This window comes from Lynx canadensis, chromosome B4 (assembly GCF_007474595.2).
Source record: "Lynx canadensis isolate LIC74 chromosome B4, mLynCan4.pri.v2, whole genome shotgun sequence".
NCBI classification, from domain to species: domain Eukaryota; kingdom Metazoa; phylum Chordata; class Mammalia; order Carnivora; family Felidae; genus Lynx; species Lynx canadensis.
In genome coordinates this window covers 23,722,562-23,735,709 of record NC_044309.1, presented here as the reverse complement: position 1 = coordinate 23,735,709, position 13,148 = coordinate 23,722,562, and positions in this window count along the sequence as shown.

The window sequence follows — 13,148 nt, the reverse complement described above, 5'->3', positions numbered from 1 at the left end:
ATCTGTGAGGTTCTCCATCATCTTCCCAACGTGGCAGCAATATTAGGTGGTGGCAGAGGGATACGAGGTGGGAGGGGGGACATAGCTTTTTGTCCCCTTCTCTGAAGGAATGAGTTGTTTCTTTCTTAAAAAAATGTCCATCTTTGAGAGAGAGAGAGTGCAAGCAAGTGGGGGAGGGGCGGAGGGGAGAGGGGGACAGAGGATCCAAACTGGGCTCTGCACTGACAGCAGCAAGCCCTGTGTGGAGCTTGAACTCATAAACGGCAAGATCAAGACCTGAACCGAGGTCAGATGCTCAACTGACTGAGTCACCCAGGTGTCCCTGGAATGAGTTGTTTCTAAGTTAGATGCTGCCTAAATCCCTCAGACTCTGAAAACCTCCATGGACTGACACAACTTTCCAGCCCAAAATGCTAAGTGTTTAGGCTCCTTTTCAAATTCTTTCTATAGCTTCGTTAGATAACAACTGTCAGAATGAGTGAAGGGAACACAGGGAAGAAGTAGCTTACTTGGTGATTAATTGGGACTGGTCCATATTTAATCACAGCTCTCAAACTCGGGCTGTATAATTTGAGCGTCACTAATAGTCTTCATGATTTGTCAGCCACTTCTACAGGCTATCTTTGAACTAAGAGCCTAGCTTATCTTTAGAATTAAAGCAGGCAGCGTTAGCCTCAGGTCTTCAATTTGGTGTGAGTCATTCAGTGGCTAAATCAAACAATGTGTCAGGAAGCAAATTGGTTTCCCTGGACCTCAGTCACTGATAATAATAATGAGCCAGACAATTCCACTTTAACTTCTTTGGGATAATTCCCCAGTACCTTGACGTGTGAATTTCCATAAATATATTCGGGGCCTAAAAGTACACAAATCACTTTGGGCATTACTATAGAAAGATGTGCTTGACATTTAATACTCTTCCTGGAAATAGATATGTGGGCAAAAGGTAATAATTCCGGTGGCCTCCCTCAAATCATATATTTTCAGTGACTCTGCTACCAATTGTCACTAGAAGAACACATCATACTCATCCATGATCTTCAGCATCTCCCTAATCGCATTTTTATCATGAAGATCTGCCTTAAACTCTTCATCTGTGAATAAGGTTACCCAGTTAAAAAGAAGTTGTATTTGCTTAAATATTGACAGGCAGGCAAATCATCAACCTCTGAGAGTTATTAGAGAAATAGAAATAGCATTTATACATTCAGACAGTTCAAATCAAATTTAGATGGGAAGAATGTATTTGTAGTTCTGAAACAGGGTTACAGCACCATAATATCTTTTCGAAAAATCCAAATGCTAATGTTCATAAAATATAAATCCAGTATGATCTGAAGTAGCAGAAATGATTTGAAATTAAATCACTCCTCATAATTCAATATCATGCTCATCCATATAAATAAGAACGTTTGAATTTTCATTACTTCTCTGTCAATCCGACTTTAACATCATTATCTTAATTCTGTGCTGGGATCATCTGAAAAACAGAAAAACTTTGCTGAATGCAATTCTGTAAACCACTGAAATATCATTTCATTGTGCATTGAGGGGTGAGGAGGAAAGAAATAGACATTCGTGCCTAAGATGATGCCTGGCCTATTGGACAAACTTTGGATAATTATTGTGATGATAAAAAATTAAATCAGTTATATACTATTTTCAACAGTGCGAAAGGTATTAAAATTTAAATAGAGAAGAGAAAGAATTTAAGTTGTTGCTAAGGAGAAATGTGGGAAGGAAAATATCACCTGGAATTTAGCTTGAAGATTAAACACTGGTAAATAACTCAAAAAATTAGTGGAAGGCACAGGGACACTCAGACTAAAAAACTGGTGGCTTTGTGTAGACACATAGACACGTGGTCAAAAGACCTCACCTTTGAAAATTTTCCTCTTGCCTTTGACGTCCTCTTAGCAGAACAATGAAATCCCTACTGTGTGTACTTAATTTAAGCATCTATATGAATATGAAGTTCCCACTCTAGAAATTTATGGAAATCACCCTGGGAGACAATAAAGGGAATATTGCATAGGACCTCATTTTTACAGATTTGTTTTTCCTGAAAATGAGGTTCGTCTAAGGGAAGGGAAGCAAAATTAATATAAAAACGGGGAGGGGGACAAAACATAAGAGACTCTTAAATATGGAGAACAAATAGAGGGTTGCTGGAGGGGTTGTGGGAGGGGGGATGGGCTAAATGGGTAAGGGGCTTAAGGAATCTACTCCTGAAATCATTGTTGCACTATATGCTAACTAACTTGGATGTAAATTAAAAAACAAAACAAAACAAAACAACAAAAAACCCAGCCACATCTTAAACTCACCAAGTTGTGCACATTTAATATGTATAGCTTTTTGTATGTCAATCATTTGTCAATAAAGTGGTTTAAAAAAATGAGGTTTGTGATCCATCATCATTGTCCAAGTGTTTTTTTATTTTCCAGAAACTTTTGAGATGATTGCCTCTTATAACTCTCCAAACAAATTTTTTTACAATAAAATTTTCGTTTTAGGGGTGCCTGGGGGGCCAATCCAACTCTTGGTTTTGGCTCAAGTCATGATCTCACAGATGGTGAGATCGAGTTCCATGTTAGGCTCTGTGATAACAGTACGAAGCTTGCTTGGATTCTCCCCCTCATTTTGCCCGTTCTGCCCCACCCCCCTTACCCACTCTCTCAAAATAAATAAGTAAGCTTAAAAATATCATTTTAGGACAGCTTTAGATTTACAGGAAAACTATAAAGATATTACAGAGTTCCCATGTACCTCACATTCACCTTCCCCTATTTTAAGACGTCAGAATTATTGAACCAATATTAGTGCATTATTATTACCTAAATTCCATAATTAATTCAGATTTCCATATTGTCAACCTGGTGTCCTCTTCCTGTTCTAGGATCCCATCCAGGAGAACATGTTACATTTAGTCATCTCGTTTCCTTAGATTCTTCTGGAACATGATGGTGTTTCAGACTCTCCTTGCTCTTGACGATTTTGACAGCTTTGAGTACTTAATGGTTGGGTGTTTGTAGACTGTCCTTCAGTTCAAGTTTGTCTGATGCTATTCTCATGATTAAATGGGTTGTGGGTTTTCAGGAGGAAGGCTATACGATAAAGTGCCATTCTATCAACGTGACTTGTCTCTGATGCTAACCTTGATCACTTGTAGAATTTGTCAGGATTCTTTACTTCAAAGATGCTCTTGTCCCTTGTTACCATTTATAAGAGAGTCATTGTGTGCAGCCACATGTAAGGGGTAGCTATCCTCCACCCCCTTGAGAAAGGAGTGTCGACATAAATTGTTCAGACTTCTCCTATATGAGAAATTTATCTATTCTCCCCCATTTATTTATTCATTCAATTATTTACATCAGTATGGACTCAAGGATATTTGTTTCTACTCTGGGTTATAACTCAATACTACATTATGTATTTTGTTCAAATTGTTTAGGTTTTACCCATTGGGAGCTCTTTAGGTTGATTCCCGTGTCCCTTTTATACAACCCCCATTATTGTATTCCCTCCCCTTTAAAAAACTGTTTTTAATGTTTATTTATTTTTAAGATAGACAGAATGGGAACAGGGGAAGGGCAGAGAGAGAGGGAGACACAGAATCCCAAACAGGCTCCAGGCTCTGAGCTGTCAGCACAGAGTCTGACATGGGGCTCGAACCCACAAACTGTGAGATCATGACATGAGTCGAAGTCAGACGCTTCACTGACTGAGCCCCTCAGGCACCCCAATCCCTTCCCTTTTTTTAAACACAACTTCACCTGTTGCTCCTCACTCATCTTTCACATTTCCTCCCCCAGCTCTAGAATCAGGTGTCTTTGTACCTTTTATTGGAGAATGGTATTAGACACCAAAATCTGGGTGCTAGTTTGCTTGTTGTTATTAGGTTGCTTCTAAGTCCTCTCAGCTGATGCAAAGATATATCTGTGCATATACTAATGTGTTGACATGTCTTTAAAATATTTCTATATGTAACTATCTGTAGCTATACGAAGCTGAACATGAGTTCATGTAAAATCTCACCAACTGTAATTATTGGGCACTTGCAAACCTCTAACCTCCCACCTACTCTCTATTTTCTTAATTGCTCAATTCCAGTATACAGATATGGTGGCTTCAGAATTGTTAACTTGTATGCCAATGGGAAACCACTTTGTTAACTAGAGTACAACGCTTATCTACGCTTTTTGTTGTTTGTTTTGTTTTCTGTGTTTCCCTTTAGAGTTGCAGACTCCAATCGTTTCCAAAGTTTCTTAGGTCAGTTTCTTTTACCCTACTACCTGCACTTTCACACATTTTTAATAGAGTTGGAATTTTGGTCACATTCTGCATTCCATCCTAGGACACCCTTGAATTCTAAATGATTTTCATTTTAATTCGCAGACATTAAGATTCTTTCTTGTTGCAATAAAGTTGTACAGGCTTTTAAAAATGCATAAAATGGGGCGCCTGGGTGGCGCAGTCGGTTAAGCGTCCGACTTCAGCCAGGTCACGATCTCGCGGTCCGTGAGTTCGAGCCCCGCGTCAGGCTCTGGGCTGATGGCTCGGAGCCTGGAGCCTGTTTCCGATTCTGTGTCTCCCTCTCTCTCTGCCCCTCCCCCGTTCATGCTCTGTCTCTCTCTGTCCCAAAAATAAATAAAAACGTTGAAAAAAAAAATAAAAAATGCATAATGTGATTTGTGTACCATTACAGTATCATGCAGAATGTTTTCACCACCCTTAATATATCCCTGTGCTTTACTTATTGAACCTTCCTTCCCTCCCCTGAGCCCCTGGCAACCACTGACCTCACTGCTTCTATAGTTTTGCCTTTTCCAGAATATCACAAATGGAATAATATAGTATATAGCCTTTCAGACTGGCTTTTTTTTCACCTGTAAACATACATTTAAAAGATTCATCTGTGTCCTGTGTGGCTTGCTAGTTCATTTTTTTTTTAACAGCTGAATAAGATTTCCCTATATAGATGAATTACAATTTGCTTACGCATTTGATGATTGAAGGTATCTTAGTTGCTTGGTTGGGGAAATTACGAATACAACTGTTATAAACATTCGTGTACAAGATTTTACGTAGTCATAAGTTTTTATAGACTTGGGTAAAAAGCTAGTAGTCTGATTGCTGGATCCTATGGCAAGATGATGTTCAACTTTATAAGAAACTGCCAAACTGTATTCCAAAATGGCTGTACTGTTTTGCATTCCTAAAAGTAGTAAGTGAGAGTTTCCGTTACTTTGTATCATTACCAACAGTTGGTACTGTTCATTTTTGGATTGTAGCCTTTGTAATAGTGTATGGTGGTATCTCACTATTCTTTTAATTTGCATTTTTATGCAAAATTATGTGAAGCATATCTTCACATGCTTATTTGTCATCTGATACGTTTTTGGCCAGGTGTCTATTTATATGTCTTGGCCATTTTTGAAAATAAAGCTTTATTGGTATCTAATTCACATATCACAAAATTCATGCTTTTAAAGCATATAAGTCAGTAGTTTTTAGTGTATTCACAGAGTGGTGCAACTATCACCATTCTGTAATCCCAAAACATTCTCACTGTGCCCCAAAGAAACCCTATACCTATTAGCAGTCATCCCCATTCCCCCCTGGTCCCAGCACCTGGCAACTACCAGTATACTTCATGTGTCTAAAGATTTGCCAAGTCTGAACATTCCATATGAACAGAATTTTACAATGTGGGGTTTTTCAAGTTTGCTTCCTTTCACTTAGAATGATGTTTTTAAGTTTTACAAATGTTGTAGCATGTATGAGTACTTCCTTCCTTTTTATGGCCAAGTAATATTTTTAATATACTACTTTATAGATATGTAATATTTGATTTATCCACTCATCAATTTTTGGACATTTTGGCTATTCTGGCTATTTAGTTATGAATAATGCTATCCAGGCTTTTGGTGTCAGATCTAAGAATGTATTGTTAATTCTGAGGTCATGATGATTTACCCCCATCTTTTCTTCCCAGAGTTGTGACCTTCGGTGTCCAACTTCATTCTTTTGCATGTGGATGTCTAGTTGTTCTAGCAATTGTTGAAGACAATACTCTTTCCCTGTTAAACTGTTGCAACTCAAGTGACTGTGAATATTTAGGCTTATTTTCAGAGTCTCAATACTGTTCCAATGTATATGTTTATCCTTGGGCCAGTATCAAACTTTTTTGACTACTGTAGCTTTGTGGTAGGTTTTCAATTTTTGAAATTGGAAGTCTGAGTCATCCAGCTTTGTTTTGCTTTCTCAATATTGGTGTGACTATTTGGAGCCCCTTGTAATTCTATATGATTTGAGGACTGGCTTTTCTATTTCTGGAAAAAAATAAAGCTGTTGGGATTTTGATAGGGACTGTATCAAAATCAATATTAAGATAGCAATCTTAACATTCTTTCAATCTCTGAATATGTAATGTCATTCCATGTATTTAGGTCTTCTTTAATTTTTTTCAGCAATGATTGTAGTTTTCAGTGTATGAATCACTTAAATTTACTCTACATATTTTATTCTTTGATGCTATTGTGAACAGAATTGTTTTCTTAACTTTAAAAAGTTCAACTTATCAATTTTTCTTTCATGGATTATCCTTTTGGTGATGTCTCTAAAACCCATTACCAAACCCAAGGTCACATAGACTTTCTTCTATTTTCTTCTAGAAGTTTTATAGGTTTCTATTTTACACAGAAGTCTGTGATCTGTTTTTAGCTAATTTTTTTGTAAGTTCTGTGTCTAGGTTCATTTTTTTTCATACAGATGTCCACTGCAAAAAAAAAAAAAAAAAAATCATCCCTTTGTAGAAAAGACCATCATTTTGCCATTGAATTGCATATGGGTGCCCGATTCTTCCAGGTTCATATTTTGAAAAGATTATCCTCTCTACAGTAAATTACCCCTGCATCTTTGTCAACAATCACTTGGCTGTATTTTCATAATTGTTGCTGGGAAAATGGATATCCACATGCAAAAGAACTTTATCTTACACCATGTGCAAAAATTTACTAGGATCAGAGAACTAAATATAAGAGCTGAAGCTATAAAACTCTTAGAAGAAAACATAAGAGAAAAGCTTCATGAATTAGATTTGGCAATGATTTCTTGATAATGACGTCAAAAGCACAAGGCAACAAAAGAAAAAAATAGGTAAATAGGGCTTCATCAAAATTAAAACCTTTTGTGCATCAGAGGACACAATTAAAAGGGTAACAAGAAGCAATAGAATAAGAGAAAATATTTGCAAATCACATATCTGAGAAAGAATTAATATCAAGAATATAGAAAAAACTCCCAACAACTTAATAACAACAAAAAACAAATGGCCCAATTCAAAAATGGGCGAAGGACTTAAACATTCCCTCAAAGAAGGTATACAAATGGCCAATGTGCACATGAAAAGATGTGCAACACCACCAACCATTAGGGAAATGCAAATCAAAACCAAATGAAAAACAATGACATACCACTTCACACTTACTAGGATGGCTGTTTTACATATATATATATATATATATATATATATATATATATATATATATGAAAAAGATATAAAAATAATGTGTTCATGAAAATGTGGATAAATTGGAACCCTTGTATGTTGCTGGTGGGAATGTAAAATGGTGCAACCACTGTGGAAGACAGTTTGACCATTTCTCAAGAAGTTAAACATGTAAGTAGATCATATGCTCTATTCACTCCTAGGTATATACCCCAAAGATGTGCAAGCAGGAAATCAAATAGATTTTGTACACTGATGTTTATGGTAATACCCTTTACAATGGCCAAAAGGTGGAAACACCCTAAATATTCATCAACTGGTGAACGGATAAACAAAATGGTGTATAAACATACAATGGAATATTATTCAGCCTTAAAAAGAAATGAAGTTCTGACGCACGCTACAATATGGATGAACCTTGAAAACATTATGCTAATTGAAATAAGCCAGACACAAAATGACACATATTGTATGATTCCACTTATACAAGGTACCTAGAATAGGCAATTCATAGAGACTGGAGAGTAGACTAGAGGTTCCCATGGCTGGTAGGGGGAGAGTAATTGTTGTTTTATGGGTACAGAGTTTCAGTTTAGGGTGATGAAAACATTCCAGAAATGGATAGTGGTAACAGTTATACGACACTGTGAATATACCAAACACCACTGAATTGTGTGCTTCAACGTGATTAAAATGTCTCTGTTATGTATACTTCATCACAATAAAAAAAATCTATTGAGTATATTTGCGTGTGTTTATTTCTGGAATACCTATGCTGTTCTATTGATCTATGTATCTATTCCTTCCTAAAAATCACATTGTCTTGACTACTGTAGCTTTAAAGTAAATCTTGAAATCAGGAAGTGTGAGTATTTTAATTTTGTTCTTCCTCAGTATCATGCTCCACATTCTTTTTAGTCCTAAATTCCATTTTGTGCCGAGAAGATGACAGAAATAGAACATTTTGCAACCTGCAGGTCCGTAACCACCCTTCAAATGAAAAGTACATACTGCATGATTCTATTTTCATGAAGTTCTACACTAGGTCAAACCAGTGTATGGTAGAAAAAAGAGCACAACAGTGATTGCCTTTGATGGTAAGGGCAGGGATTGGCTGGAGACTGTGTAGTAGAAGTTAAAAGTCTACACCAGCATCGTTCATTGCCCTAAATTCTATGACCTGACTGAGAAAGAGAAGCCATAGAGACAACGGAAGCAACACTGAGAAAAATAGCATGAAAACTAGAAGTATGTGCTTTCATAAAAGTCAAAACAAGAAACTGTCTTAAAAGGAGGTGCCTCATCATGTCAAAAGCTTCCCATATGTTGAGCAAGTTCGAGACTGAGCTCTCTCCATTAGATTGCACAATAGGAAAGTTGTTAGAAGCCTTGTGAGAACAGTTCAGTGTCCTCAGGGTTTGGGAACAAAACAGGATGTCTTATGCAAATTTAAACCTATGATTTCTGAAAATCTGACAAGAAGGCCTTAAGCAATGAAAGTAATTATCGGAAATAATACAGTGTGACGGCCTAGAATATTATTTTTGATTTCTGAACTGGTCCCTTATGTGATAAAAATAACCCAAGCTTGCCCCCCTTTTCTATTCAAATATTTCTACATCTTACAAGAAATCTCTCATCATAATAGAGAATGTTAATTAAGAAACCTTATGTATAATCACAGTTTAGGACAAAGTATGGTGTTGCATCCTTAAAATATTTTAAGTTTACCTTTTTCCTTATTCTGGAAGTGTCAACATAAGGCCAATTCCAGGACCAGGCTATGGTTTCTTCATTTGCTAAAAGTCCCTCTGTGGGAAATAATACTCATTCCTCCCCCCCCCCCACGTAAAGAATGGTATTCTAGGTTGAAAGGCCCTTTGAATTTTAAAACAATTGCGTACCACCTGGAAGCAGAATAGCAAGGTCCTTACTGTTTTCTTTATTCTTTTTTAAAAATGTTTATTTATTTTTGAGAGAGAGACAGAAACAGAACTTGAGCGGAGGAGGAGCAGAGAGAGAGAGGGAGACACAGAACCCAAAGCAGACTCCAGGCTCTGAGCTGTCAGCCCAGAGCCCTATGCTGAGCTCAAACTCACGAACTGTGAGATCATGACCTGAGCCAAAGCCAGACGCTTAACCGACTGAGCCACCCAGGCGCCCCTTGGTCCTTATTAGTTTCAACTGGGACAGCCTCAGACAAAGTGGAGCCGGGCAGTGATGTTCTCTCTGCTCCTGCTTCTACCAACACCCTCTAAGGCAAGTACTGTTTCTCCACAGCAGTGGTTTAATTTTAGGAAACCTTATATTTTTATAATATCAAAGCCCACACCCCCAAATGCATCTCTCGCTAGGTGACAATCCTGAGTTTATGTACCAGCCTCCAAGAACTTTGCAAATGCTTACTGATATCTCCTCCTTTCATCCCCACAGCCCAAGGAAACTTGCTATGAGTCATTTGAAATGCCTGCATACCTGCTCTCACTCTGTACTTCGCCCTGGAAAGGACGCTTTTTTTTTCTTTTAATGTGTATTTAGTTTTGGGAGAGAGAGAGGGGTGGGGGAGGGGCAGACAGAGAGAGGGAGACCCAGAATCCCAAGCAGGCTCCAGGTTCCTAGCTGTCAGCACAGAGCCCGACGGGGGACTCAAACTCGTGAATCAGGAGGTCATGACCTGAGCCGAAGTCAGACGCTTAACAGACTGAGTCACCCAGGTGTCCCAGGCTTTTTTTTAACATAGGAAAAGACCTTGGTCCTCAGTCCAAGGAGATTTTAAGACAAAGGACTTAAGATAAAAAGGCAACTATATGTCATCTCATCTGCTACTTGCTAATCCTGATTCTCTTTTAACTTGATGTCTGCTTATGTTAATAATAGTAGTAATCATTAGTATTTTTAAAATTAATTTTGTATATTTTTTAAATTTACACCCAAATTAGTTAGCATATAGTGCAACAATGATTTCAGGAGTAGATTCCTTAGTGGCCCTTACCCACTTAGCCCATCCCCCCTCCAGTAACCCTCTGTTTGTTCTCCATATTTATGAGTCTCTTATGCTTTGTCCCATGCCTGTTTTTATATTATTTTTGTTTCCCTTCCCTTATGTTCAACTGTATTGTCTCTTAAAGTCCTCATATGAGTAAAGTCGTATATATTTGTCTTTCTCTGACTGACTAATCTCGCTTAGCATAATACTCTCCAGTTCCATCCCCGTAGTTGCAAATGGCAAGATTTCATTCTTTTTGATTGCCAAGTAATACTCCATTGTATATACATACCACATCTTCTTTATCCATTCATCCATTGATGGACAGTTGGGCTCTTTCCACACTTTGGCTATTGTTGATAGTGCTGCTATAAACATGGGGGTGCATGTGTCCCTTCAAAACAGCACACCTGTATCCCTTCAGTAAATACCTAGTAGAGCAGTTGCTGGGTTGTAGGGTAGTTCAATTTTTAATTTTTTGAGGAAACTCCATACTGTTTTCCAGAGCGGCTGCACCAGCTTGCATTGCCACCAACAATGCAAAAGAGATCCTCTTTCTCCGCATCCTCGCCAACATCTGTTGTTGCCTGAGTTGTTACTGTTAGCCATTCTGACAGGTGTAAGGTGGTATCTCAGTGTGGTTTTGATTTGTATTTCCCTGATGATGAGTGATGTGGAGCATTTTTTTATGTGTCGGTTGCATCTGTATGTCGTCCTTGGAGAAGTGTCTATTCATGTCTTTTGCCCATTTCTTCACTGGATTATTTTGCTTTTTGGGTGTTGAGTTGGTAAGTTCTTTGTAGATTTTGGATACTAACCCTTATCTGATATGTCATTTGCAAATATCTTCTCCCATTCTGTCGGTTGCCTTTTAGTTGTGCTGATTGTTTCCTTTGCTGTGAAGAAGGTTTTTAGTTTGATGAGGTCTCAGTAGTTCATTTTTGCTTTTGTTTCCCTTGCCTCTGGCAATGTGTTGAGTAAGAAATTGCTGCGGGCAAGATCAAAGAGGTTTTTGCCTGCTTTCTCCTCAAGGATTTTGATGGCTTCCTGTCTTACATTGAGGTCTTTCATCCCTTTTGAGTTTGTTTTTGTGTGTGGTGTAAGAAAGTGGTCCAGGTTCATTCTTCTGCATGTTGCTGTCCAGTTTTCCCAGCAGCACTTGCTCAAGAGACTGTCTTTATTCCATTGGATACTCTTTCCTGCTTTGTCAAAGATTAGTTGGCCATATGTTTGTGGGTCCATGTCTGGGTTCTCTATTCTGTTCCATTGATCTGAGTGTCTGTTCTTGTGCCAGTACCATACTGTCTTGATGATTACAGCTTTGAAGTATAGCTTGAAGTCCGGGATTGTGATGCCTCCTGCTTTGGTTTTCTTTTTCAAGATTGCTTTGGCTATTTGGCGCCTTTTCTGGTTCCATACAAATTTTCAGATTATTTGTTCTAGCTCTGTGGAGAATGCTGCTGTTATTTGGATAGGGATTGCATTGAATATGTAGATTGCTTTGGGTAGTATCGACATTTTAACAATATTTGTTTTTCCTATCCAGGAGCATGGAATCTTTTTCCATTTGTGTCTTCTTCAATTTCTTTCATAAGCTTTCTATAGTTTTCAGTATATAGATTTTTCACCTCTTTGGTTAGATTTATTCCTAGGTATTTTATGGATTTTTGTGCAACTGTAAATGGGCTCGATTCTGTGATTTCTCTTTCTGCCACTTCATTGTTGGTGTATAGGAATGCAACCAATTTCTGTGTGTTGATTTTATATCCTGCAACTTTGCTGACTTCATAAATCAATTCTAGAAGTTTTTTGGTTGAATCTTTTGGGTTTTCCATATAGAGTATCATGTCATTTTTGAAGAGTGAGTGTTTGACCTCCTCCTGGCTGATTTGGATGCCATTTATTTCTTTGTGTTGTCTGACTGCAGAGGCTAAAACTTCCAATACTATGTTGCGTAACAGTGGCGAAAGTGGACATCCCTGTCTTGTTCCTGACCTGGTTATGGGTCTGTTCAAATTTTCTTTATCTTCCTGTTTCAGTTTTGGTAGTGTATATGTTTCTAGGAATTTGTCCATTTCTTCCAGATTACCCATTTTATTGGCATATAATTGCTCATTATATTCTCTTATTATTGTGTTTATTTCGGCTGTGTTGGTTGTGATCTCTCCTCTTTCATTCTTGATTTTATTTATTTGGGTCCTTTCCTTTTTCTTTTTGATCAAACTGGCTAGTGGTTTATCAATTTTGTTAATTCTTTCAAAGAACCAGCTTCTGGTTTCATTCATCTGTTCTACTGTGTTTTTGGTTTCAATAGCATTAACTTCTGCTCTAATCTTTATTATCTCGTGTCTTCTGCTGGTTTTGGGTTTTATTTGCTGTTCTTTTTCCAGCTCCTTAAGGCATAAGGTTAGGTTGTGTATCTGAGATCTTTCTTCCTTCTTTAGGAAGGCCTGGATTGCTATATATTTTCCTCTTAAAACTGCCTTTGTTGCATCCCAGAGGTTTGGGGTTGTGGTGTTATCACTTTCATTGACTTCCATATACTGTTTAATTTCCTCTTTAACTGCTTGGTTAGCCCATTCATTATTTAGTAGGATGTTCTTCAGTCTCCAAGTATTTGTTACCTTTCCCAATTTTTTCTTGTGGTTG